Below are 24,654 nucleotides of genomic sequence, written 5' to 3' on the forward strand. Positions count from 1 at the left end.
GTTCCCAATGCTAATTCCGTGTGGCCATCTTGCCCGGTGCAGCGGGAGCTCATTTGTGTGAAATGGTGGATGTTGATGTGGCATCACACAGAGGGTCAGTTCTCCGCTTAGACGTGCGGTTCAACCGTCCTCCTGCGTTTAGGTGTTTGCTGTGTATTCATACAAATGCTACATCTCAGCTTTACATATGGTCGTGAGGAGAATAAACAGTCTGAGTTGTGTTTTCTTGTGTTGAACAAACTTCTTTTTACTCGGTTTTACTCCAATTTTCAGTCTTTAAATGGCTAGCATTTGAAACCATGGTCTTGATATCAAATCCTCTCCTTTTTAAGTGCTTTTAGGCTGTTTTTTTGTGGTTTTTCCATGTCTAAGCAACCCACTCTCAAGGCTAACTGGCAACACCAAATCTTTCCCCCTTTTAGGCCTATTTCATTTCATATTCTTCCATCTCCAATCTCTTGTCTGTCTTTTAGACTTTTATTGAGTTATGAGGAAACCACGGAGAGATAACCTTACAATGAAATTTGTGAGTTTCTTCTTAAAATAAGGGGACTTATTTAAAAATCCCAAAAAAGTTTCCAACATCCAACAACATATTTGATTCATTTCAAAGTGGATAATGAATAATGGCAGGTAAGGTTGTCTCAAGAAATAGTGGTATTCTGTTTGAGTCAATAGCATTTAAAAAGTCACTGTGTCTAGACTGTATAGTATATATTAAAATTGATTATTCCCATATTCCCTGGCAGGATATATCAGCTGCCTCGTTTTAGTATTGAGGGCATCATCTGATTATCAAGATTTTACTGTTAAACCTCTTTATCGGTTTGTAATTCTGGAGCATTAAAGGATGAGTGCTTTAAAAGGTTACTTTTTGGTGCTTTTTATATCAGACCCAATAGGACAACATGATCCATCCAAATATTTTATCCCATTTCCCAGAACAGATGTAAATGTAGATTCCTGGCCAGTACATGTAGCCTAAGTGATCATATAGACTCAAGTTCTCTCCCTGGTCTTTTCTTATTTTTGTCTAGTTTTGCGCCTTGCAGCACCAAGTGGCCTCTGCAAACCTCCATAATGGCTTCCAGACTCTCCCACCTGACCATGGTAATGCAACCCAATACCGTTTAAATGGGAGTCATTTTCAGCTTTTGTTACCACAGTGAGCCTCGGGGCAACCGAGGGAAGCTGAGGACGCTGAGCAAAACAATTTAGAGGGAAGTGTAGCAGCGCTTCTGTCTCTCTTGAGTGAGCACAGCTCCAGCCCGCCAATCCATGCCAGCCCGTTTAAAATCCTGTTAAACTGCAACTTATCCCTATGATTCCTCACCTGCCATGCAACAACACACCTTACCAACACGCTCTTATGAATATGTCGCTCTGTGTACTCGTGTACACAGTTGCTGTTGTTTTATGGTGTGTTAAAACTGTATACATGAACTCATTCAAAACGTTCTATAGCTGAGATTTTCCTTTGAATTAAATTTTGTGCACCTCACAGAAATCCTTCTGCATTTTTAGATATTCACTAAAGGAATGGTTCAGCCCAAAATAAAAATTCTGTCATCATTTATTCTTCCTCATGTTGTCCCAAACTCATTTGATGTTTGTTCTTATGTGGAACACAAAAGAATGTTTTGAAGAATGCTGTTTTTCTCCATCTTAAAAAAAAGTCAAAGTGATCTAAAACTTTTAAGCTCCGAAAAAGATATAAAAGTTGCATGGAATTAATCCATATGATTCTAATAAACAGATCAAAATTGAATCCTAGATTTGCTTTAAAATCAAATCAAAAGACTACATCAGATATTACATAAAATGTCAAACTTCATTTGTTCTTGCGTGTCATATAACCAAATGTCATGATAATGAAGGTAGTCTTGTGTATGTGTGAACTGATAAATATTTGATTTTATCATATGGATTAATTTCATGCTACCTTTTATGTCTATTTTTGACCCTGGACCACAAAACCAGTCATAAGTCAAATGGCTATATTTGTAGTGGTAGCCAACAACACATTGTATGGGTCAAAATTATAGATTTTTCTTTTATGCCAAAAATCATTAGGATATTAAGTAAATATCAGGTTCCATAAAGATATTTTGTAAATTTTACTATTGCAGATATATTAAAAAAAAAAAAAAAAATTAAGAAATATACATCGCTAAGGACTTCATTTAGACAACTTTAAAGGCGATTTTCTCAATATGTAGATTTTTTTTTGCACCCTCAGATTCTTTTATTTTTTTTATTTTTTTGTATCTCAGCCAAATATCATCCTGTCCTAACAAGCCATACATAAATGGAGAGCTTATTTATTCAGCTTATTTATTCAGATGATGCATAAATCTCAAGTTCAAAAAATGGACCATTATGACTGGTTTTGTGGTCCAGTGTCACATTTTGAAGCTTAAAAATGTTGGGTTCCATTGACTTTCTTTTGTGTTCCACTGAAAGAAAGAAAGTGATATGAGTTTAGAACAACATGATAATGGGTATAAAGATATGTTTATTATAATAAGGGGATGGCCAATACTGAGTTGGTGTTCTGACGTAGTACACAGAAGCCTGCACAGTCTATAGAACGTAAACAACATAGGAAACTGACTGGGGAGAGACAAAATTGTTGAATAAAGCCATTATTTTTCTTTTGGTTTTGCTCACAAAAAGTATTCTCATCACTTCATATCATTAAAGTTGAACGACTGTAGTCACGTTGACTATTTTAACAATGTCTTTACTACTTTTCTGGTCTTTGAATGTGGTAATTACGTTGCTTTCTATGGGGGATAAAAAAAAAAATAAATAAAAAAAACCCTTCTCTGATTTCATCAAAAAATATCTCAATTTGTGTTCTGAAGATGAACAAAGGTCTTACGGAAGTGGAACGACATGTGGGTGTGTAATAAATGACAGAAATGTCCTTTTTGGGTGAACTAACCCTTCAATATTCAACAACATTATTGATTTGACTGTGCCGACGCTCTTGTATAGGAACTGAACAGAGCTGTACAATGACATCATTTTTTTTTTTTTTTGCAAAACTGCTTTATAGATGAAATGAACTAATTTAATAACTGATGATCTTTACAACGGAACTGAATCAACACTGAACTAACAGCCGAAATGCATAGTTTTCCTGTTATCACTGTAAAGCTGCTTTGAAACAATCTGTACTGTATAAAAAAGCGCTATATAAATCAAGATGACTCGACTTTTTTCCACATTAGGACAGGTTGGACCCCAAATTATATTTCATTGTTGTACTATACTTTTGGGAACATCAGTTTGGTACAATGCAGGAAAAAAAACCTGACCCACAAACCCAAACACACACACACAAAAAAATACACACAAAAATACATTCCTCATTTTGTGTCCAGTTTGTGGTAATGTCATAAAATATTAATAACGCCAGGCAGTGTGTTAAAAATCATGGTGGGCTGACATACAGTAGCTCTCTGACAGACAGTGAGACAGTGTCTGTGCAGAGGAGACAGCTTCCTTCTCACTCACTGATGGAGTTTCAGCGGCGCCTGGTCTCAGATCACTTAATGCATCAGTCTAATAACCTTTTAATGTCTGTATTATGGCGGTCATTTAATATTTGCTCTCGGTAAGATGCGCATGTAGATCAGCAATGACTGTAATGATGATAATGATAATCATACGCTCATAAGCCGCTATCTTAAAGCATTGCATTACTGTGCTCACCGGTGTTTAAAATGAAGCGCTTTTAGCCATTATGGCTACAGAAAAAATAACCGCTTGCAATTCTGCTAATGTAATTTCTTCATTCCATGCATGTGCAATTTAATTTCACTGCATTTTGTTGACACTGCTTTTTCTTAAATTTTTTTCCCTCTTGTCTTTTTCCATCTTAGCAAGTGGGTCTAAAATGTGGGCCATTTGCATGAGTTATGCTAATTTGTTAGGGCAACGAATGCATTAATTTCATTAGCAAATGGCCTCAAAGCAATAATTACCAGAGTAGGTGTGTCACAAGCAATCATGTTAAATTTTGCCAGTTAATTATTAAGATTTTGTTTGGAGAGACCTAGATTTGACATGAGTAGCCGAAGGAGAGACAGAGAGAGAGAGCGAGAAAGAGAGAGAAAGAAGGAGGAAAGAAAGTTAATGTTCTCCAGCATCTAAGGTAAGGTGAGTGTTGTGGTGTTGAAGGAAGGATGGAGTTGGCAGGAGGAAGAGTGGTGGGCTTGGGTTGGTTTGCATGTTGACAGCTTACATTCTGGACTAATTACCGCAAATAGCACTGGGCTAGCTGGTACTCAGTGAATCCAGAGGGGTATAATTATAAGAGAAACGAGGGCAGGGACTACTGAAGCGGTCTCTGCTCCCATTGATTGGAGTCCACTTGAGGAGGAGGGGAAACGCTTCTCCTTAGCTGTCATTGCCTTGCACTTTGGCCAATGGAGACTGGGGAAAACATTTTAATTCTTGGGTTCCTAGACAAACAGCAGTGGTTGGTTTTTATATCTTCTGTAAGTTTGCCTGCATGTATTTACAGCAACAAACAAGAAACAAAAAATGTAGAATTAGTTGTCATGTTTTGCAGTAAAAATATGTAAAAAGTCTTAAAATTGGATAAATTCAAAAGTATTGAAGGATTAGTTCACTTTACAATGAAAATTACCCCAAGATTTACTCACCAACAAGCCATCCTAGGTGTATATGACTTTCTTCTTTCTGATGAACATAATCGGAGTTATATTAAAAGGGGGGGTTAAGTGTTTTTTTTTCTAGGCTTGATTATGTTCTTGGGGCACAGTTTAACATGTCTTAATGCTTCGTTTTTTTGAAAACGCTGTATTTTTCATATATTTTACCTTTATTCTACACCTCTGTTTCCACTGTCATATGAACGGCTCGTTTGACTTCCTGCTTCTATGAAGCCACTCCATCCGAAATACGCAATGTGCTCAGATTGGTTAGCAGGTTGGTAGCTGGCCCAGTGTATCATGATTCGCTGAAGCGTCCGGAAACGACACGCCCCTTACCATCCGTTGCTTCAGTCAAAATGTAAATAATGGCGTCTATATTGCTGTATCAAATTGAGCCCGAATTAGACCCAGATGAAAGAGGGTCAATCGCAATCGCGGCTTTTAAAGGACGTTTATGAAAGGTATTTCATTTTGTATTTGTGTCTAGATAGTGTTTAGATATGTTGTCACTGCTGCTTGTTAGCTTTCAATATACAGTTTTATCCTGATTAAAGCTTTACTGTAGCCGAATACATGACTGAGTAGTCACAATTTTGTAAAGCAGCGTTTAATTTATAGCATAAACAACTGTTTTTCTATGAACATAGAAGTTTGTTTGTGTTTGTAGAATTTAGCTAACTGGCTAGCAAAGCAAAAACGAGTTGCTCTGTGTATATGTCCTTGATGCAACCAAAAATAGCAACAGAACTATTGGTTTAAAAGACATGTACAAACAATAAAATGTACTTACAGTTTGAAGCCAATAAACAGCAGCTTCTGCTTTTAAAGTGGGAACTGCTTCATCTTTCAGTTAGCCTTTGTGCATTCAGTAATAGCCATCCAGCATTGAACTTGTGTAGATTCTGGAATCTGTCTTCAGCACCGCATCCAGCATAGAAAATATCACAGATAAAATGGGTTTTATTATCTTTTGACGCGTTGCTCGCGTCTGGTGTACGCAACTCTTCCGCTTCCACATGCTGCACCACATGGCCTCGCCCACTTTGGTTTATGATGTCACCAACCCGTTGTATTCCAAAACCGGTCGTGTTTGTAGGCATTAAACTTTAAAAGACAATATCTCCGTTTGCATTGGACCTTCAGCGCTGTAACTTTGCAGATACTCTTTATGTTCAAGCAGCAACATTAAACACTAACTAAAGTAAAAAAAAAGTGAAATCGCATTTAACCACCCCTTTAATAAATATCCAAGCTTGAATGGGGCCACCGAGTTTGAAGCTCAAGAAAGTGCATCCATTCATCATAAACGTACTCCACACGGCTCGGGGGTAAATAAAGGCATTCTGAAGCTAAGCAATGCGCTTTTGTAAGAATAATATCCATATTTAACAAGTTATAAAATAAAATATCTAACTTCCTCCTGACTGCCTTCCATATATAACTTAAGGAACTGATGTTGCGTCATTAACGCTTTTTTCGTAAGTTGAATACAGAAGGCGTAGAACGTAGTGTAAGAGTTTCTTTGTAAGTTGAATACGGAAGGTAGTCTGGTGGAAGCTAGTTATTTTACTTTAGAACTTGTTAAATATGGATAGCGCTTTGCTTTAGAAGGCCTTTAAAGGTGCCCTAGATTGTTTTTTTACAAGATGTAATATAAGTCCTAGGTGTCCCCTGAATGTGTCTGTGAAGTTTCAGCTCAAAATACCCCATAGATTTTTTTTAATTATTTTTTTTTAACTGCCTATTTTGGGGCATCATTAACTATGCACTGATTTTTTTTCAGATTTTTTTTCGGATTTTTCAGATTTTTCGCTGTTGTTCTTGCTTGCTTACCTTGTCTGTGCACAGATCCAGCCGTTAATACTGCCTTTCCTTGTCGAATGTGTCGAATGGGCTGGCATTATGCAAATATTGGGGTCATACATATTAATGATCCCGACTGTTACGTAACAGTCTGTGTTATGTTGAGATCCGAGTGTTTTCCGGAAGTCTTTTAAACAAATGAGATTTACATAAGAAGGAGGAAACAATGGAGTTTGAAACTCCCTGTATGTCTTTTCCATGTACTGAACTCTTGTTATTCAACTATGCCGAGGAAAATTCAAATTCTGATTCTAGGGCACCTTTGATTACCCCCTCGGAGCCGTGTGGATTATGTTTATGATGAATGGATGCACTTTCTTGAGCTTCAAACTCGTTGGCCCCATTCACTGCCATTATAAAGCTTGGACATGTCAGGATATTTATTACTAAAACTATGATTGTGTTCATCAGAAAGAAGAAAGTCATATACACCTAGGATGGCTTTAGGGTAATTTTTAATTTTACAAGCAACCATTTTTTTCTAGTTTTAATGATGTTTAGGTTTGTTTGATTGATTGATTACTGATATATACTAATTAAGAAAGCATTTTCTAGTGTTCTTGTATTATTTTATGTATTAAAAGACAGTCACTTATCAAGTCTCAGCTGTTTGATTATCGCTTTAGCAACTTTAATATTCACTGTCAGCTCGATACTCATGCTTTTGACGTTCCTCAGGACTGTCTTCATCATCTTGGCAGCTGTCTTTGAATAAAAGGTTGACACCTAGACTCATCCTCTTCCACTCAAGGCATAAATCTCCTGGTCTTCCTCTAAAACTCTCTTTAGGGTTAATTCCTCTAGTTCTTATCCACTGACACCCTTTAAAACTTTTCCCTCCCTCTGTCTCTCAAGTGTCTCCTTAAAAGTGAGCACGCTTTTCTCTCGTCTCTCCACTTTTAGGGGAAAAAATGCTAATCATTACTTGAGTTTAGATGAAAAGGAGCTTATCCTGTGATGTGGATGAGACCAGTAGCTGCTTGCCTCGTTATTTAGCTAAAAGCAGTATGTGATGTTTGTACAATGATTCTGTCCAATACATGCATACTTCTCTTCGTTTGCTGCTCTTTGTAGACCAATATGATTACTTATGAGAGGATTTCATGTGCTGAACTTAGGACTTCTTTCTACTACTGTCTGCAAAATGCTATGCCAGACTGCATTTATTTGATCAAATAATAATAATAGTAATAATATTAAAAAACTATAATTTTGTAAATATTATATTTATTATAAAATAACTGTTTTATATTTAAATATACTTTAAAATGTCATTTAATCCTGTAATGACATAGCTAAATGTTTTCAGTCTTATTACTTTACTTATTACTTTACTGTGACTTTTGATAAAGTTCATGCATCTTCGCTGCATATAGGCTAAGTGTTAATTTCAGAAAAAAAAAAAAACTTTTTTTTTTTTAAGAAAAATAGATATTTGTATGTATTGTATATATTGTTTTTATCAATAATTTTTGGCAATGAATGAAATTTTGCATTGTCGCATAACGGGAATGGAGCTATGAAAAAGAGTCATTTAACGAGCTGGAAGAACCATCAGTTTCTCACTATAAAGCACCTTTGTTAACAAAGAGGTTCAAACTTAATACTAAATCTCCGTTTAGTGTTTAGATGTACGACACTTGCAAATGCCTGAGCTGTTGAGGAGCATCCGGATCTGCAGGCTCAGGAGAAATTCTTGATGGTTCGGTCCGATGGTGTTGTAATCAATATCTTCTGCATTGAATAAAGACAAGACAACAAACTTGTGCTTTTAATTTGAACCTGTTGTCGAGGAAGTTGCACGTGGCTTAAAGTGAATGAGGTCGAACAGGAAAACGAAAAGAGGCAGGGTGGTGTACATATTTGGTTTAATTGTAAATATACATACAATTAACCGGAGTAGCCAAGGCGAGGTGAGTGACATTATCAAGAATGCTGCTGTACCCTCCCGTCCTCGGGAGTTTGTTCTCAAACTTGGCAAGTCAAACTTGGCAAGTCCAATCTACCAAGGACACAAGTCCAAACATTGCATACTTGGTATGGTGCATAGATCGTCTCTTCTTCTGCTCTTTTTCCTGTTGTAGCATTTAGCAAACAGTGTTGCATTACTGTGTGCGCCCCCTTCTGGTTTGGTGTGGATCAGCTGTGACTAATGCTGCATTCACATCGAACGCGTCTGGGGCGTCTGAGGCGTCTGATTTACATTTTAAGTCAATGTAAACGCGCGTCTAGGTGTCCTGCGGCGCGAATCAAGCATCTAGCGCGGTGCAAATCGAGCGTTCACGCGGCTGACGTGCGAATTGAGCGTCTGACGCCCAAACGCCCGAGTTGAAAAATCTGAACTTTGGCGTAAATTCGGGGCGCGTTAACCAATCAGGGACTCTGCTTTGGTAGTAACGTGTTTATGATGTGATCAGTGGTGGAGACCAGAACAAAGATGTCGCTGTGTGTGGCCACCCTGAGCTCTATGATGTGTCATTATATTTTTATCAAGACAGGAATAAAAAGGACCTTGCCTGGAATAGAAATCGCGAAGAAATCGGACAATCTGGTTAATTGTAAAACTTTTTGCATGATTTTAGCCGTTGATACTAGCCCACCTTCTAGCTAGCAAAAGTCGGCCGGCATAACTGAGTTAAATTGCCGCTACAGGTTTACAACTGACGAGATTATGTGTTTATTCAGAGGATCTGTGCAGAAAGAGATGAAAGCCCCTCCCATGACGTGAATTCGCGTCTGAACACACTTTGTTTAGACGCGCGAATTGAGCGAATTTTACGCGCGTCTGAAGCGTCTGACTTCAAAATGTTCAAGCGTCCAACTAGACGCGTCTGGCGCATCAAATTCGCGCCAGACGCGTCTAGTTGGACGCTTGAACATTTTGAACATTTTCGGTGTGAACGCAGCATAAATGTACCGTGACGGTTCGGGACGAATACATGTACCGTTATACCCCTAGTTGCAGTGCATTATGGAATTGTCTTCACTGTAAGCATATATGTGATGCTGCCATTGAATTTAGCAAAAAATCAGGTGGTATGATTGAGATGCTTACCTTTGAAAACAAATAAGGCAATGAAACTGAGCGATTGTTTTTGAATCCAGCCATATTGGATGAGGTTTTGGATAGTTGCGAAATCAAAAGAGATCTAAAGTGCAAGAAGAAAGCAAAAGAATGTAATTTCTTTCCATTTAAGTCCATTGCACTGGCTAATTAAGCAGTCTGATGCAATTTGTATCGCTAAGACCTTCCATCAGTATGATGCGGTCTGACTGGAGAAGGTCGTGAGGTTGCTGGTGGAATTTGAGCCTAACGAAGCTACTGGACTGAATGAATAAGTTGGGATAGTTGATTTACTTTTCATCAGTACTGCAGCCCACCATTGTTCCTGACTGCAGTGTGTTTGGGATTTGCTAGTTTAACTCCTCTTATTTAACCTCTGTGCCCCTCTTCCTCCATCTCTCCACTCCTCCCCACCTCAGGCTGAACTCATTTGGGTTCCTGCATGGGAAGGTCCTGGGGCGGATTCAATCAGCCGCAGACTTAATTGGCTCTCAGGCATTCAAATTGAAACCGATGGAGAACTAATAACAATTGCCCTACTGGTTTGTAGCTGTAGAAACCGAGGGAAAATTAGCTGTGGTGCCAGAGCGGTGCACTTTTTAATTGCAGGCAGGATTTTGGTGGGTTTGGTTGAGAGAACCATTAAACACACACACACAAACACACACACACGCACACACCCTGAGGGCTCTTCTTTGTTTCTGCGACCTCAGAGTGATTTTGTAACATGACTGTGACTGGAATTTCTAGTGGCCATATGAGTTTGTCTGTGTGTGTGTGTGTGTGTGTGTGTGTGTGTGTGTGTGTGTGTGTGTGTGTGTGTGTGTGTGTGTGTGTGTGTGTGTGTGTGTGTGTGTGTGTGTGTGTGTGTGTGTTGCCCTCCGGTCCATTCCACCATGTCATCACCTTCCACCTCTCAGTCATGTAGACAAATGAAAACACACACTCACGAACACACACAGGTGTTCAGTGGGGCCTTCTCTCAGTTTTAAAAGACAGTTCAGGCATGTTCTGCACTCTGAGCTGCTGCTAATGTTTACTGAAAAGCAGTTCATCGAAAAGCCCTGAGTTCATTGCGGCCATTATTGCACTGCATGTTTTGACAACTGCGGATGAAAGGCATGATGGTGAGAGGAAGATGAGGCCTTTACAAGCTAAGCACTCTTACTAAATGCTGGTGGTGACCTCTTGATCTGTCTAGAAGCCTGCACTATAGCAGATGGTAGAACTCACAGAATGCTTCTGTCAACATTTGAGTTTGTTCAGATAGTACTGAAATTATTTAAAATGTAACATTTACTTCTCAATTGACAAAATGATATCTTGTACTGTATCATGTCATTAATCCCAATAGCAATAAAAAAAAAAAACCAAAAAAAAATTACACATCCCTCACAAAGATACAGTACCACGTAATACTGATTTGTTAATACTACGGTAATATGATGGTACTAAATTATTACTATATTCATGCATCCTCTGTGAAAAATAAGTGTTTAATCATATTAAATGTGAACTTGTAGTGTACTTCATACGGTATGTTGAAAGTATTTAAAATACTTAAAAGTATTATTTTTAAAAAAAACAGTAACAATTCACAATAAGTTTTCATTTGTTAACATTAGTTAACTTTATTTGATAATATGAACTAAGAATGTGCAATACTTATACAGCATTTAATAATGTTAATTACAACATTTAAAATATATATATATTTTTAAATTGTATTTATTATTAGCATTAGTTACTGCATTGTGAAATAACACAAATGCTGTAAAAATATATTTTTCGCTGTTAGTTCATGCTAGTTAAAGATGCCCTAGAACTTTTTTTAAAAAGATGTAATATAAGTCTAAGGTGTCCCCTGAATGTGTCTTTGAAGTTTCAGCTCAAAATACCCCATAGATTTTTTTAAATAATTTTTTTTTAACTGCTTATTTTGGGGCATAATTAGAAACGAGCCGATTTCAGGTTGCGGCCCCTTTAAATCGCGCGCTCTCCGCCCCCTCCCGAGCTCTCGACTCTATCACAGCATAAAGAAAGTTCACACAGCTAATATAATCCTCAAAATGGATCTTTACAAAGTGTTCGTCATGCATACTGAATGCATGCTTCGGATTATGTGAGTATTGTATTTATTTGGGTGTTTACATTTGATATTGAATGAGTTTGAGGCTATGCTTGGCTCTTGTTATTTAACTATGCCAATATTAATTCAATTTTTAATTCTAGGGCACCTTTAATATAATATGTTAACAAACGAGATTTTATTGAAAAATCTTACCAAAAAACTGTACCTGCCGATAAAACAATATTAATGAAATAAAAGGCTGTGTATATATTTAAAGAGAGTAAACTTTCATGTTTAACACACTTAAAAACTGTGCTTCGTAGTAATGTCAAATGAATTTTGAAATACATTTTAATTTGGTTTAGTAATCGTTTGTGTGTTTTTTTTTTTTGTTTGTTTTTTTTTTTTTTTTACCAAAGATCACTGTCTAACAACATAATTTGAGATATGGCAGAAATGTTCATGACTTACAGAAAATTACAAAAACGTACGGTACAGTATGTATGTATATTCATTAATATATAGTAATGAATAATATATATATATACAAACAATCAAACAAACAAACAAACAAAAAACACAAGTTCAAGTTTAATCCATCTCTTCTTAATTCTCTCTCAGCAGGAGTCTATGCCCTTGTGCCCTTTATAACCACACCTGACAGATCAGAGGCATGGACCTGAAGGGTGGATGTGTTTGTGTGTGTCTTTGTGTGTGTGTGTATTTTCATACAAGTTGTGTGAATCTGTGTGTCGAGCCAGTGTCTGTCACTGCAGTGTTGTTGGTGCAGATGCATTATGACATTCTCAGTCCTCATACACTGAGGTTATTACACACACAACACAGATTCAAGTATAGCTCTAATAATAATAATGATAAACTGAGCAGGCTTTCAGAAAGAGTCTTATTTACTGGTCAAAAAAAAAAAACATCTATACAGACAGACATATCCATCTTTCATCTGACCAACATTATGTTCTCACATTATCATTACAATAAGAAATTCAGTTGATGGCCTGTGCACTTTTTTGTGTTTTGGTACTTGTCCTTTGTGTGTTTTGAACAAACCAATGTCTTCTAAAAATGCAAAATAGCACAAACCACAAAATTAGTTCAGTTATAAAAACAGGAGTTTAATGTCCTTCATGGTCACAGCTGTGTGGGACTCTGCAAATAAACGCTGTGCTTGTCGAAATGTAGACCATGTACTGTAATTGGTAGGCGACGGTTGTGGTGTTTGGGTGGAGACTGGTAGTCCATGGGCCCATTAATGTTGCTTTCTGTTCAGTCCATCTGTGTTTTTGAGAGCCCTGAAACAGGCTTTGATCAGCTTTGAATGGTTTTAATTTATTGTAATTTAAGTTAATGTAATGGCAAAGTAAAATTTTCAGCAGTGATTACTCCAATCCTCAGTATCACATGATCCTTCAGACATGACATTTTAATATGCTGATTTGGTGCTCAAGAAACATTCTTCTTATTATTTTACTTTTAGTGCAGCATTTATTTGAAATAGATTCTTTTTAACTTTGTTGAATATTATTATTTAAAAAAAAAAAAAAAAAAAAAAATCTTAGTCTACTCTAATAATGTTGGATATTATATGTTTGGCAGATGTTTTTATCCAAAGCAATTCACATTCATTTGTGTTTCTTGGAAGTCGAAACTTGACATTTCTAAAACTATGTGTTTGCAGTTGAGCTACAGGAAATTTGTAAATTTGAAGTTTGAGTTTTGCAACATTCCTTTCTTCTTGTTGCTCACCAAATATTTCAACTTCATCTCACCCCCTCTCACATGGTTCCAGGCTTTATTGTGGTGAAGTGAAGATTACATTTTGCTACTGTGGTAACATGCCCCTTAATTAAAGGCAGAACTGATACATATGCATTGAGATTGCATATTAGACTGGCATATAAGAAGGAGTTTATTTGATAAACTACAAAGAAAGCATCCATTCACATCGAAACAGCCTAGGCTACATGATAAACGGCACTAAAAGTCTTATGAATTATTCTGAATTCGCAGCAATCAGGTTTTAAAGTGGCAGTAAATCCAGTCTAAATAGGTTCATTCATTATTCTCTCCGGTGTGGCCGGGATACTTAAAGAGTGTTATGTCTGGATTGTCCCACGCTCTGCTGTGTTCTAGCGGACAGTGTTCTGGCTTGACCTGATATACGGTGCGACTCGAATTACGGAGACGGAAATGTCGTCGTCATCTTGTTAGTATTCTGATGTAAGCCTGGGGCACGGGTGTCAGATGCTCTCAAAATTTACAGCTCAATTTGGAAACCACAGATACAGCTGAGCATGGCTTTGGGGTGACTTATAATGAAAATACCAATCCACATTAGCTCCACTTGCCACAAGCAAAATGTTAATATCAGAGCAGAAAAAAGTGAGAGAGGGAGATAGAGAGAGAGATTGAACAGAGAAACATCAGAAAGAAAAGAAAGTTTGGTGTCCATGAAAGTCTTCCAATGTTACTGGCAACTTTGAAGCTGGCTGAAGGTCTTTTCTGGTTGTTGGACAGAAATTTGACACATTCATTGGTGAATTGTTGGTGAATTAGCAATTTCTGGCAACAGGCTTTAGTATTTGTGTAAAATCAATATTGTTTACATTTTGTATATTATGAATGCTCAGGGTATGATCTACTTCATTAAGTTCATGTTCCAGGGAAAAGAGGCAAGTTTTAACTTAAGGATCCCTCCATTTGGTTCATCCTTTTACTCTGCCTTCTGGCACCAAATAAATTAAAGACTTTTTGTTCCATCCTGATTTTCCACTGGGCCTTTAATGTCATGCTTATTTCAAAAGGATATTGCTGGTGATTCTTACAAATAATGAAGGGAAATGAATGTATTACTGTCTGAGCACAATGAAAACATATTTATACTCAATCTCCATGTGAATTGCCCTAGCTCAAATAGTCTTCGATTGAATACCGCAAACATATTTGCATAAGCTTTGAATTTAGAGTCCTCCTCAGGCTCCGAGTATTGTGTCAAAGCATCTCTCTCTATTGTCATTGTTTTATCATGGAGAAGTGGTACTGCTGATTTATATGATTATCTTAACTAAGACCAACAAATGAACAGAAATGGATTCTCTTATTACACTATTCTTTCTTGCAATGACTTTCTTGCAATGTCTGTGATTTTAGGGGCTCACAGTACTTCAATAACGGAAATAAAACTTAGTTTGACATTTATTCTTCGGTCTATAACATGCAAATATATGTATACACTGTAAAAAGTGGATGTGCTATTGTTAACAAGATTTTTCTGTCTGACCTGACATTTAAAAATTGGTTTCAGGTGAATTTAGTCATTAAATACTTTATTTGACTTGAATGACACACATTAATGTAGATGTTATCAAACGAAATGCATTATTTATTTATTTATTTATTTTTTTAGGTTTTGTCACCTTTTTTAAGTGTATGGAAGATTTGTTGTAGTTGCCACACTTTTTGATCTAGGTTTAGTTTTGAGAAACCTTTTCTATCTGCTTGTGAAGTCGTAATGCAAGCAATACTATTTTGTTTCAAATTAGAATACTATCAACAGCTGTTAATGTGCACTCTTTATTCACATTACACATTCTGGCAGGTGGTTGCAGTAAATCAGAAAGCATAGGAGAATCAACCATATAAATTAAAATGGCAATCAACACCGAACAGAGCTGTGAGAACTGATGGTTTAAATTCACAAGGGAGGCTAACCAACAGAAACTGAAACGGGTACGTAACACTCAGTAATGAGGAAAACTAACTAGCGACAGGAAAATGGGAACAAAGGAAACAGGTGCAGGAACTAGAACTAAATCGGAACAAACACGTGACATTAGTCCCCCTCCCGGAAGGTGTGTCCTCACACCGTAGAAAACAGTTCAACAGAGGAGGGAGGGAGGGGGTTCAAGTGGAGAATGTGGAATTAGGAAGGGACATAACCAAGGAGGGTAAAGCAGAATAGTCCAAGGGGGAGTGGAGGGAGGCTTGAGCCAGGGAGGAGACGATGGATGGAGGAGTCAGCTGAAGACCCCAGCACAGCCAAGACAAAGGCCTACAGCATAAAGGATGGTGGGAGGAGCCAGGGTGGAGTCAGTTGTATGACCACCAGTGGTGGACCCAGGAGAGTTGGAGACCCAGGCGGAGCCGAGAAGATGAGCTGCCATGGTGAAACCAGGGAGCCAGAGGAATGAGGGGCAGCTGGAGGGACAAAGGACCACGGTTAAGCTGGAGGTGAAGGGGTGGAGGGATGAAGCACAGCTGAAGGCCTGGAAGTCCAGGAAGCAGGTAGAGCAATGATTGACCAAGGTGGAGCCGGAGGGATGAGGGAGCCCAGTGAAGCCGTAAGGACTACAGTCCCAGGTGGAGCTGAGGGAGGGAGGAACCAAGGTGGAGCCGACTGTAGGCCAAGGTGGAGTGATGGGCTTGGCAGCCCAAAGTGGATACAGGGGATCCATGTGTCTAGGCGGAGCTGGAGACTGGAAGGCTCAAGGCAGATCTGTGCAGCAAAGTGTAATTAACAGAGGAGAAGGCAAGGGACTGAAGGGAGCCAGCGGAGGCGGGGCAGTGGAACTGGCTGGATAAGGTAGAGGAGGTGGGAAAGGGAGGCTTGGTGGGACCATCACCAATGAAGGAGACTTGGAGCTGGGCAGGACCAGCGATGGCAGGAGACTTTGGGGAATTTCCTCTTTTAACTCCATAAGGACACCCATTGGCACGGACGAAATTACTGGCTCATGCACCTGGTCAGGCATACTGTTACGCGCACCTCACCAGCACCCAGTCAAGATATTCTGAAAATCTCCCTCTAAGACCTTGAACTGCTCGTTGAAGCTGGTGTAATAAAAGGTGTAACAGTCAGGATAGTGAGTGAGGCATGCCAGATCTATGAAATCCCTTGTGTGGTCCTCAAGGAAGCACTTCTCCTGTTCCAGGAGAAGAAGGTGGACTGGAGGAATGTCAATCCTTTCTTTTCTTTTGGTTTGGTGTTCTGTCATGTTCTTGCAAGTGAATGTTTTAAATTACATGATGTAGGAGAATCCAGCAAGTACAGTCTTTAATAATAACATTTTAGAACACTCAGGTTACACAGAAAATAAATCAAACAACCATGTAAACTCAAACGACAATCAACACTGAACAAAGAACTGTGAAAACTGAAGGCTAATCAACAGAAACTGAAACAGGTGAATAACATTCAGTAACCAAGGAAACTAACTAGTGCCGGGGAAATGGGAACAAAGGAAACAGGTACAGGAACTGGCATCTCAGACACCAATAATTTAACAAAAAGATAAATCACTGTCTGGCCATTTGGGATTTCAGCATGGAGATATAATTTCTAATATAGATTAGAATCATAATTTTTCTGTAGTTTTACAGTGTGAGTGTATATAAGTAGTTGGAACTGGAGGAGCAGCTTTATAGGAACAACTGTTCCTATAAATGAAATAGAACAGCTAAACAGTCAATTTATTTATTTATTTTTAAGATTTAAATAAATGAATTGAAATTTTAAATGAATAAGCTCAATAAATTAATAATAACATTTAAATGTTGTTTCACATTGAATGGCTTGCCCTGATCTGATAATTTACAACTTCCCTGTGTGGTCTAAATATCAATGAATGTTTCTTTTAACATAAGAAGAGCTGTGTGGATTGGTCTTCATCGCAGTCTCCAATGCTGTCTTCCTTCTTTTTTTTCTTTTTTTTTTTTTTTCAATTACATACCCATTTTATGTTGCAACGGTCCATTTAGTAGGTTTTATGCCAGCTGAGTATGGCCATGGAGTAATTACAAGGATTATTTACTTCTGTTAATTGAGGTCCCATCTTTGAATGGGTGGTAAAGGTTAATGTTCTTTTGATATATATATTTTCTTTCCGTCTCCTCAGACAGACTTACAGCCAAAAAAGAAGTGGATTCCTAGGGGTTTACAAGTCTGAAATGTTCAAATTCAGTTTGAGAAAAGGAGGAACGTTGGTAGGTTTCAGCTGTGGGGTATATTTCAGGTTCTGTTTCTAAGCTCGGCCCCTAAGATGGCCCACATTGATTTCCTTCACTTCTGCTCTTTGCTTGGTCTCAGCGCTTTCATTAAACCCTAATCCGTCTCATTTGCTATGCTTCCAGGAGACATGGAACTAAAAGAGGGAGGTGGATAATGAATTGAAAAGAAAATGTGAAGTTACATATGTTTTTTTCCCTGCTCTTTAAATGACCCTTGTCTCCACATTCATGGTGAGGCTGTTTTAATAGTCTTCCTAATAGGAATTTTAAATCACAAAACTGCTAACCTGCAGGTTAATAAAAATGGTAATTTGGTAATCTTGTATCTGATTTAATTGGATTTCAAGAACCTCTTTAAAATGTGTTTGCATTCTGGAAAATTTACATGTGCCGTGTTAAAAAGGAACTTGAATCTCCAGCTGTCAGGATAATGAATTAGACCATTTCATCTCTATAATCTTCTGACAATCTCCCTTTGTACTTTCCTGTCTCAGTTGTCCATTAAAGCAATGAAATACCTAAATATTTGAAATGTTTTACATGGTTTTATAGCTTTGAAATGTTGCTAGGCCCTCAGAAATTCTGTATGTTGTTTAGTCATAAATATAATGGGGCCTGACAGTAGAACAGATGAAATAAAACTAGAGTTATGTCAAAGCTGACCCTTTGACCTTTTACTATTTCTTGGAGTTTGCATTTGTGTGATATTTTATTGCATTCTTGTAGTGGTCAGGCGATACTTATTGTCTAAGCCAATATATCAGCCAGCATTTGGCATTTAAAAAAAATGTTTTTTGTTTAATTTTTTAATAAGCTTCTGATTGGCTTATAAGTGTAGTGAGCAGGACTTTTAATTTGACAGTGCCGAGAAACAAGTGCATAAGTGAAAACGCATCAGAGCTCCCATTCTCCATATTAATTAGTTACAAAATCATTTAGTATTTTGTTTAACCGTTATCTATAGTAATAGAAAGGCAGTCATTATAATAATTTTTTTAATATACCGTCAGCATTCCAAAAATATTTATATCATTTAAACAAGTTTTTAAAATACCTATTAAACATTTAATTCCACAAACCTTGCAAACTTCGAAACAAATTTCAGATGAAGAGCACATTGTAACCTGCATAAAAACATGTAGTCTGTGTTAAATGGTCCATCTGGTTGAATGATCCAGTTTTTTTTTTTTTTTTTAATTGGATGTGGAGAGTTGAGTTCAGCTGTCACTGGAAACATACAGTACATGCATTCACTGTGTACTGTATGTAAAATTAGTGTTATCTGGTCTTTACTTAAAAATATATGGCTCCCAGTGCACACAGATTTACCAGATTACTGAATCCACTGTTCTTTACAGTGTTTACTTCCTTTGGTTATACTTTATTTTACAGTACATGCACTTTCAATGCACTTACAGTGTACTTACCCACAAAAGTACTGAGTAGTTTAAGCTAACTACATGGGTTAAGTTAAGGTTTAGGGGTAGGTTCAGGGTTAGTACCTAGTTATTACCTAGTTAGTGTCATTACTAGAATAAGTACATAGTATGTTCATGCGAAACAGGACTGTAAAAATGGGCTAACCTTCCTTTTTATTTATGTTTTTATTTTTAGAATCAATGTTTATTTTACTTTTTTTAAGTCAAGCCCTCATCAGCCATATATATATATATATATATATATAATATATACACATCGACTTTAAATCTGCCACCCTGTTGTCTAAAATGGTGATGGGCCAAATATCGGCATTGGCAAAAAACACTCTATATTGATCGACCACTAGTTGTATGATGTATAGGGCCTGATCCACAAATACCTATTTTTGCTATGGACTTGTGACCAAGCTGGACAAAGTCCTGTCGGAATTTCTATCAAGGCAGCAGTTTTGTCCTGCTTTCTTACTCAGGCCACAGTCTTGAAGCATTTATAGCCTTAAGGATGTCTGTGTCAGCTAGGTTGGATAGTGAATTTCTGACACAATGCTCTTTCAAATGGATACAGTTACAGCTCAGATTCTACTCAAACCCCCTTTCCTTTCATTTCCACCTTTCATTCAGTATCGTCTCTCAACCCTCGAGGAGATGCACTGCTGCTCTCAAAGGGCCAGCACATATCTGACATCAATTATGGGATTACTATGCTTTAATGCTTTAAACTTTTTCTTACTGTGAATTTGTCAGAAAGAAGGAAGAAAGGTATGTTTTTTTTTGTTTTGTTTTTTATGTCGCTGCTCGGGTCTTAGGCTCTCTCCCCAACACGGAACAGGCAGTGTCAGAAAGAGCAGTGTGGACAGGACACAATCATCCAAATGAGTTTGACAGATGGAGTACAATACACCTTGACACTAAGTGAGTCCAACTCTGGTCAATATTTAACCCCTCGGTCTCATCCGCTTAGCCAACAGAGGTCTGAAAGTGGAAGTGAAGAGTATGTGTGAGAGTGTGAGTGTGAGGAGTGTGTTAGCGCATGTAGGTTATGGAGAGCACTTTTGGTCTGGTGTTGTTAGCCTTAGGGCTTTAGCTAATAGGCCACCCAATTCCCAGCAGGCCCTTGGGCTCCGAACAGCTCGGCATTAACGTCCCCTCATCATTAATGATGAGTTCCGCTCTTGCTTATGCCCAAAGCCAACGGCCTTCAATCACCATCAAATAAACTTAATATCACCACGTTTATCTTTACACACACATGTAGGCCCTATGATTTTGCGAAATACAGTGATAAAAATGGAATTTATAATGTGTATGTAGGAAATGTATAACATGAATTGTTACAAGATTTGGAAAAATTTGGATGAATAAATCTAAAGTATTGTAGTGTTATATATGTGTTTTACTCCATCAGGGATGTGTTGAGGTATCACCTCATTATTTTTGGTGTTTTCTGCTTTTTTTAACAAAAAATGTAACAAAAAGCTATTTTTTTTATATTCTCCCATTGATGTCTGATGTCATTGATGGAGGGGTGGGGTTTATGTGTGTGTGAGCATGAGCTTTGCACACTTTGCAAAAAATAAAAGGTATTACATTACATTTAATCACATTTTTAAAAGAATTATTATATTAAAGTTGTATGCATTCATTTAATTACAGTTTTTGATTTAAATTGTATAAAATAAAATAAAAAAATATAAAAATGAAAACGGAACAGACTGAAAAAAATAAAACAGATTTCATAGGACACGTATTTTATTTATTTTTTTAATTTTAAATAATTATTACATTTAATTCAACATCCTTTTTGATTATTACAGTTTAATTACACCATAACCAAAAACATAGAATTTGGGAAAAGAATAAAATGCCTTTCATAGTAGTATACAGTATATGTAGAAAACACCGGAAAATGTTACATTTGCGACTTGAAAAAGGAGGTCATGCCGCTGTCAAGTTGAAAAATGATTCCGATCGTCACCTCAAATATCTGTGGGATGCAAATTTTAATTTCGCCACAGCTTGTCTGTCCCTTGTATTATTTTGTATAAATCCAGTTTTAAAATTCATAGCTACTGTCTGTGCATCATGAAGTGGCTCACGGATCGGTACGGGACACCAGTGGCGGCGATCTGCATGCTTTTATTCAGCGCACCCTACCAAGGGCACTCTGCAGACATCCATTATATCTGGACCTTTACCTAATGCATTCTTTTGTGAGTGACGCCCTTTTAAATGCTGCTCATAATCTCCTTTCACTCTCTGTATTGATATCTAGCTCTGGGCGTGTTATCTCTGCATATAAACACGGGTAATGACAATCTGCGCATTTACAGGAGCAAGAGGAAGTGGAGCAGCAGACACTCACTGCTCCATTAGCATGTAAACGTGACAGCAGGCCTGCACAGTATCGCTACGACTGCTGTCCCCTCTCAAGGTCGACGCTGATGGTCTCATTCAGGGGCGGAAGCTTCATGTTGCTTCTTATTGTTGAAAACTGAGTGACAGTAAAGTACGGATTCACTCTTAGACAAGCTACGACATGTCTGAAGTTTCAAGAAGTTTTCTGACCACTTAAAGGGTTAGTTCACCCAAAAATGAAAATTATGTCATTAATGACTCACCCTCATGTCGTTACAAACCCGTAAGACCTCCGTTCATCTTCGGAACACAGTTTATGATATTTTAGATTTAGTCCGAGAGCTTTCTGTCCTCCCATTGAAAATGTATTAACGGTAGACTGTCCATGTCCAGAAAAGTAATAAAAACATCATTAAAGTAGTCCATGTGACATCAGTGGGTTAGTTAGAAGTTTTTGAAGCACTGAAAATACATTTTGGTCCAAAAATAACAAAAACTACGACTTTATTCAGCATTGTATTCTCTTCCGGAATCATTTCCATTGAATTGATTCCATTGAATCCTTTCATCTGTCGGCATTGGTAATGCACTTTTACGTTGTTGTTTTTGTCAATTATGACATCCGCGACATGCACACTTACGCTAGCCTTGATGCCAGCCGAACTTAGCCCTGCCCACAACATTTTGAGGTCGGGGAGTTCGGTCTGGACTCGATCCGTAGAGGAGTAATTATGCCCGAACAGAAACTGTTCGGACCAATCACATTTGTCAGGGCGATGATTGACAGATTATCACCAGAAACGTAATCAGCCACGTCATCAAAGAGCGCTTGGGTTGAATTAGTTTACAACAATGATGGCTGTTGTTGAAGAACTGAGATGTGTAGATTCCGCCATCGCGTCCGTCATAGAAGATATCGACAGCGCATTAATTGGCAAGTACTCCGTGTATACTTATTCTTATTACAACACCGGCAAAGACTGTTTACGCTCATCTTCTACTAGTTCCAGCATGTGTGCAGTTGAGTTCTGTTGACAACTATGCGTCGCTCAACATACATCACTTACTCTGTAGCTCTGATTGGTTGTAGGTCTATCCAATTGAGGTCTTTCCTGGATCGGTTGAAATACGCCCCCATAATCAAAGCCCAATGGAGCAGTATCAGACTCATATTTGAACTAGAATTGAGTATGACCAAGTCAGGCTACACTTACGCACTATTTTTAAAAAAAAAAATATATATATATATATATATATATATATTTTTTTTTTTTTTTTTTTTTTTTTTTTTTGCCAGTACAGTGTACAAAACAACCGTCCAGGCAAAGAATGTTACAGTACTACAACAATATTACAGCACTATTAATACTGAAGCCCTCCAATTTCATTTTCAGTATAATAAATAACTATAACATAGACGCAAGATGGCAGGAGCTGTGTTTGTATGAAATGACAAAGAGCAAGTCTGCAACGTGATGCAAGAAATTTAAAAGACGCACCAGCTTCAGATACCCAGATGATCGGTCTGTTATGTTGCTGTGTTGCTATTGACAACAGTCATTATCTGGGAATAACAGACCTCAGAATGTCCTGACGAACCAATCAGAATCAAGCATAAGAGCTAGGAAATGTATATACATGTGTGTATATGTATGTATGTATTATAATAATATAATCTATTATAAAGTAGAATTGCAAACTTTTATAATCTATCATCCATATCAGTCTAATCAATCTAATTCCCAAACACATTTTTTTTTTATCTTACCCCTGCAGTAACATTTAAATAATTAATCAACACCAAACCAGAAATTTGTTATTTGTAACTCATATAAAAAAAAAAATTAAATGATTACCAATTATTTACTTTGAAAGTAAAAAATTATGTGGGAGGGAAAAAAAGTCTAGTAGCTTCCTCTCTCTCTCTTTCTTAATGAGGCACCTGAGCTTGTTTGTCCTTCACAATTTTTCAAAGTTTTGACAGTACTAGGAGAAAATCACAGAGAAACTTACTGTGAAAGATCTAATAGCAAATTTAGAGACATTTTACAAAAGTAATGTCATTAGCAGTTTTTGTGTAGCAGGATTTAATTATCATCAAAGCTTAACAAGTTTGAAATATTAGATATGAGTGCAAAAAAAAAAAAAAACTTTTTCCATTAAAAAGTGATTTTGTGTATACTTTTTAATACACTCCTGTAACCTCCTATAGATGGCAGATTAGTTTGAGATCAGATCCACGAACTGGCTTTCTTGAGCTACGGATGCCCGTTTGACGATTACAGTGAAGCAATGGATAGTCTAGAACACATGAGCAGCACTATACAGTACATTCCCAAACTCTTGTGGTTTCCGTGCTTCGCCAGTAGCTCTGGATTGCGAGGTGATTTGTATATGCTCGGCCTATAGATATAACCTTTCACCCAGTCAAACTCATCATAAGACAATCTCAGGAAAATCATTGCTGTATTCCTGTCATGAATGCAGCACAATAAGCTGAGTTTGTCTGTTTAACAACAACAGCAACATCACTTACAGATGCACTGTTTACCCCCCTCCACCTCCCTTTGTTTGGCCCTGTGTGTATCCTCGTTATGGTTGCATAAAGATTAAGGAAATGAGCACGTCATAACTCAGTTCCTAGCCCGGGGGGGCAGCAGCAGCCTGCACCAGAACAGCGTAATCTCCTATCAGTGTGGCGTTCTCATTTGGCTTAAGAGATAGGACGTTTTTATAAGCAGCACCTCCGGTTACAGGCAAGATTTACATACTGAAGATGATAAACTCATTCTGGCACCTGTGTAATTCGCTAATGACACATAATTTTAGCATGAACTGACTGCAAGAGAGAGAGATAGAGAGAGAAAGGGGGAAAATTCTGCAGCTTGACAGGAATGGAGCCGCCATCCTTTCAGCACGGTGTGTCTGCAAACGCTTGCACAGTCTTGACGGGTTGTTTTAACAGTGACTTTCTTTAATTAGGTGTGCTCACTTTCGGTTTTATTTGCTAAGATCACGGAAATGCCTGAAGATGGGTAGATTTAATTAAAGGAGGTTGATGAAAGAACAAAGCCCTCACCGTCTTGCAAGTGTTTCCTCTGATAAAACTATGAATATCCTGCCAAAGACAGGCCTAGCAGGGTAACAACT

The 24,654-nt window shown here is 37.7% G+C and overlaps 1 protein-coding gene across 3 annotated transcripts in view; it reads left to right on the top strand.

The window, feature by feature from the left end:
• LOC137011464 (uncharacterized) overlaps positions 1-24,654 on the top strand; it is a 139,340-nt gene that overhangs the window by 35,828 nt on the left and 78,858 nt on the right. The window contains exon 4 of one of the 3 annotated variants that reach the window (XR_010893475.1): positions 1,038-1,110. The exons of the other annotated variants lie outside the window; for them this stretch is intronic. The gene's annotated coding sequence lies outside the window, so the exon portion shown is untranslated. The remainder of the gene's footprint in view (positions 1-1,037; positions 1,111-24,654) is intronic. 3 annotated transcript variants of the gene reach the window in all.

The sequence above is a fragment of the Chanodichthys erythropterus genome, chromosome 21 (genome assembly GCF_024489055.1).
Source record: "Chanodichthys erythropterus isolate Z2021 chromosome 21, ASM2448905v1, whole genome shotgun sequence".
NCBI classification, from domain to species: Eukaryota; Metazoa; Chordata; class Actinopteri; order Cypriniformes; family Xenocyprididae; genus Chanodichthys; species Chanodichthys erythropterus.